This window comes from Macrotis lagotis, chromosome 6, assembly GCF_037893015.1.
Source record: "Macrotis lagotis isolate mMagLag1 chromosome 6, bilby.v1.9.chrom.fasta, whole genome shotgun sequence".
Taxonomy (NCBI): domain Eukaryota; kingdom Metazoa; phylum Chordata; class Mammalia; order Peramelemorphia; family Peramelidae; genus Macrotis; species Macrotis lagotis.
This window is the reverse complement of record NC_133663.1, coordinates 114889935-114894834: the sequence shown is the minus strand read 5'-3', so window position 1 is coordinate 114894834 and position 4900 is coordinate 114889935. Positions and strand designations below refer to the sequence as shown.

The following is a 4900-nucleotide window of genomic DNA, read 5'->3' as shown; positions in this document are numbered from 1 at the left end:
TTCCAGTATTCCATATCAATTATACCCTAGAATAAGATTATGAAGCTTGGTCTATTTTAAAATATCACTGTTTGAAAAGGGAAACAAATAAAGTTTATTTAAAGTTTTTATTTAATTTGATTTAATGTGTTCGACTAATGAAAATAATCAGGGTTGGTATTATTATTATTTAGTATTATTATCAATTGGTATTATTGGTTCATAAGTACAATATTGTACATTGGGAGAAAGGCATTGAGAGGTTGTTACAAGCATGTATTATCTCGCAATGTGAGGGTATTATTAAATATGAACAATATAGCACAAATCTGATTATCTGACTAACTACAAAGCCTTGAAGGGATGAAATAAAGAACTGGTAAATTTTGAAGCCTACATGATTGCAAAATTTGCCACTTCCATCTTTTTAGTTCACTAACTCCTTGACAGATTTAGCCATTTACTCACAATTCCTTGCAATTCTAGTTGAAGATTCTTGAGGGTGGGATATATTACGAAATTTTTAAGGGGAATTTTTTTTCCCATGAATTTGATCTGCATAGCTTGAAGGTTAGAGGAAGAACTGGAACAGTCTTCAAAAGACAGCTAATCCAGACCCTTCATTTTACAGTTATGGAAACAGAGGCTCAGGAAGAGTAAGCCAAGTAATAACAAATACTTATTAAGTGAATTGTACAAAATAAGATTAAGGTAAAATAAGAAAAAGAACTGGAATTTGAACCCAATTCCTCTGAGTACAGAGACAATATTCTTTATCTTCCCCATTGTTTTCTTAACTACTGTATAATTCCCTTGGGGTAAGTTTCCTCTCTTCCCCTGCCCCAATTACTTCCTTTAAATTTTTTTTTTATTTTTGCAAGGCAGTGGACTTAAGTGACTTTCCCAAGGTCAGGCAGCTAGGTAATTATTAAGTGTCTGAGGTCGAATTTGAACTCAGGTCCTCCTGATTCCAGTGCCTGATTCTAGGTGCTCTATCCACCTAGCTGTCCTCCCCCATTACTTCCAATATGGAAGCATGGCATGGTCACAGAATCAGTTAATCACTATATTTCACAGAAAGTTTCATATATCAATAAAATTAAAGGTTATCCTCATCACTACAATTCAGTGTGCACTTCAGCTTTAGATGCTTAATCAGCAATGAAAAGTGAGGTGTATTTCTGCTTTCATAATTGTGATGCTCTAGGAAAATAGTGCAATGAACTGCTACAATGTCATTTTGCCTACTTTAAAGCCATGTTACCCTTTTCGTTTTTAATCTGTGGCAAATACCTTTGATAATAAAAGTATTAGATTCCCATTTTGTCTAGGTACGATAGCTGAGAGTTAATCTTTTTCTTTCCTATTTTTAATGTTGACTTAGAGTAAAGAAGGGAAAAGTAGTATGAATAGGATCACGGAGTTATTTAAAGCCATATATCGGCCAGAAGGGCAGGGAGGGGAGTCGCTGCGGTTTCCTGCTTCAGCAGTGCTTGAAGGGAAGGGGCCGCTCGATTCCCGGCGGAGCCGCCCTTAGCCACCTGTCCACCTTCACCTCCACTCCCCAACACTCCTGCCCTCCCTGCTCAGCCGCCCCTCTCAGGTGCAGCAGAACTTCCACCGGGACTGGGAGGCCGCCAACCTGGAGCTCTACGCCTCCTAGGTCTACCTGTCCATGTCGGACTACTTCGACCGCGACGACGTGGCCCTGAAGAACTTGGCCGAGTACTTGCTGCACCGGTCCCACGAGGCGAGAAGCTGATGAAGCTGCAGAACCTGCAGGACATCAAGAAACCGGACCGCGACAACTGGGAGAACGGGCTGAACGCAACAGAGTGTGCTCTGCACTTGCGAAAAAACGCCAGTCTTTACTGAAAGTGCCCAAGCTGGCGACCGATGCAAACGACCCCACTTATGGGACTTCATCGAGAGCCACTACCTGGACCAACAGGTCAAGTCCATCAAACAACTGGGTGATCAGGTAACCAACCTGCGCAAGATGGGGGCCCCAACTCTAGCATGGCGGAATATCTTTTGGACAAGCACACCCTTGGAGATAGTGACCACGAGAGCTAAGCCACCCTGGGCCAGACTCCGACTGTCTTTCAGTGCATGCATATTTTGGTTATCTGACCTTCTCATAATCTGTACCAAAAACAACCACCATTTACATCCCAATAAAGTGACTTGGTACTGATAAAAAAAAGTCATATATCAAATATTGACCTATACAAGGGGGTTTCAACCTCTTTAATTAATGACTTGCAATTAAACTTCCCATACCCTTATTCAATATCAAAAGAAATGGTTTCTAGAGTTTATCCTTTACAATAAAAAATAAAATACGTTAGTTTTTCATAAGGGCAGTTAGGCATATATATATATATAGTCACATACAATAGGGTAATAGTTATTTAATAAATATTGCCAATGGTCTTTTGATAAGCATTCTCATACTCCTTTGTCTATAGAGTAGTTGGTTATTGTTCTATCAGGTGGCCATGATTGTGGAGGGAAGGGTTCAGCTTTGCCAGAACTTCACAAAAGAATCACAACTCTTTCAAAAGTTTGCTATTTAATTATCTCCTTATGTAAAGCCTCCACTATAATTTGTAAATGATTTGATGCTTTCTATCTTCCCTTGTCTTGTACACTAAATTTGTTTTAAAAGAGTATTGTTTCCTGAACTGTATTATAGAATGTCATTTGTGATTTCCTTTTTCTTCTTTGATTTTTCATTCTCCTTCTTTTGGCTTATTAAAAAAATCCTCTATCTTCCTGAGAATTTTCATTTTAGTCTGAAAATGTCATCTGTTTGTGTCTCATATGACCTAAACCTCTATATCAGCCTTTTAAGCTCTCATTTTACTAGAATGTGTTTTATCACCAGATATTTTAAAGCCATATATCTTCTTCTTACTTTTGTTTTAAAATATTTTTCAACTTTTGTATTCATGAAGTCAGATTCTTCTTTTTTGAACCTAGGATTATTTTTTTACCTGTGCATCTCCCTAAGTAAACAGAGAGTGCAAATCTCTATGCCCCGGGATACTTTCCTTCATCTGGAATTTGTCTGACTAGTAGAAAACTAGGAAACGCGTAGAGATAGGACGAAGGGGAAAGACCATTGGATTAGGACTCAGACAAAAGCTATTCTCTGGTTCTTGACTAAATGTAATTGGGCAAATTACAGTATATATTTGAACAAAACAAAGAGGTTCAAACTGATCGTCTCCCTTGACTTTGGTTCTAAAATTCTATTCTATTTTAATGCCTTCAGTAGGTTATCAAAAATGACCATCAGTGGGGCAGCTAGGTGGCGCAGTGGTTAGAGCACCCCCTGGAGTCAAGAGGACCTGAGTTCAAATTCAGCCTCAGACATTTAATAATTGCCTAGCTGTGTGACCTTGGGCAAGTCACTTAACCCCATGGCTTAAAATTAAAAAAAAGTAAAAGAAATGACTATCAGGTGAGAAATAGCATAAAGTTCATCATTAAGATTAGGTAGAAGAGGAAACAAAAGGAGGTGGACAAACATATATCACAGGATTTAGATTAGGAATCATTAAGCTGGAATCCACATACATTTATATGTATATGCTTTTGTATATATATATATATATATGAATCTTGTGATAGGGTAATATATATTTCTCTAAGGCATGGTTTCTTTATAATCTTATTTATTTTAAGCATTTGAAAACATTCTGATGTGTTAATTGGGTGCATCAGACTTCAAAATAATTCTAAAAATATTTTTAAGAGCCTACAATAAATGCATATCCCACTCTGTATACTACATTGGTATATAGAATATATTAAGTAGAACATGAGAAGGTTTTCAATGATGGCTTCTTTATGGAAGATCTTCAGAATATGAATGAGAAATCAAAAGGAAGGGGAAATTATGGAAGGGTTATAATTTGTACCAGTGGACAGAATACTGATGCTTCTGAGCACATTTATCAGGGACTTTTTCCTTTTACTAGCTCATACAGAGTACATTAGCTAAATTGTTCCAATCAGCAATGGCAGTAGCCACAAACCTGTTTAGGTAGTACTTGCTTTTTTTTTTCTTAATCCAAATATGAGCAGAGTAGGAAGTTTCATACATATTGTGGTTTGGGGGGGTCAATAGACAATAATTTATAAATAAAACTTAAATAAAGTTTATTAATAATTATATGAGTATGTAAAATTCCATATTTTGGAGTCTTAGGAGAAATATAGAACCCAAAATTGTATTAGTTAAATTTACTCTCAAGAAAGTATGAAAAAAGAAAGAAAATGAATCAGCACACCATACAGACCTTTTCTCATTATGAACAAATAGATAATAATAATTTTCTTTGGGATGGAGTACAGAATAGAAACTTATTTATGCAAGAGAAAATGTCAGAAAAATTTTACATTGTACATAAAATAATCTAGATCAATCAAAATCAACTAACATTTATTAAACTCTTAAATAACTTTTCAAAGAACTGTGTTGAGGACATAAAGACAAAAATTCCCTACCTTCTAAGAGTTTAAATTCTATTAGGGAATAGAACATTCAGATAGATCAATTTGTAAATATGATCATTTGTGAGGAGGAGCACTAAAAGATATAGGGGTCTAGAAAGGCTTCCCATAACATATAGCATATGAGCTGAATCTGAAAGGGAGGTATCAATGTGAAAAGACTACCCCGTTCCAGTGGTGAGACTATTCTTCCTCTTATATGTGCATAATTTTTTAATCTTTAAAAGAAAGTGAATAATAATGACACTAAAAAATAATTAGAAGTACTTAAAAAGAAACCGCGACTTTAAAAAATGTTGGAGGTTTCTAGGAGGCTACTTCCATAACTTTGATGGAAAAAAGGCACCCCTTTGTTGGGAAAGGTCATTTATTTTGACAGATTACATTAAATATGGTA

The 4900-nt window shown here is 36.0% G+C and overlaps 1 pseudogene; it reads left to right on the top strand.

Annotated features, from left to right (window-relative positions):
• The first annotated feature begins 612 nt into the window (after positions 1 to 612).
• Positions 613 to 2055, top strand: LOC141492197 (ferritin heavy chain-like; annotated as a pseudogene).
• Positions 2056 to 4900: the final 2845 nt, after the last annotated feature.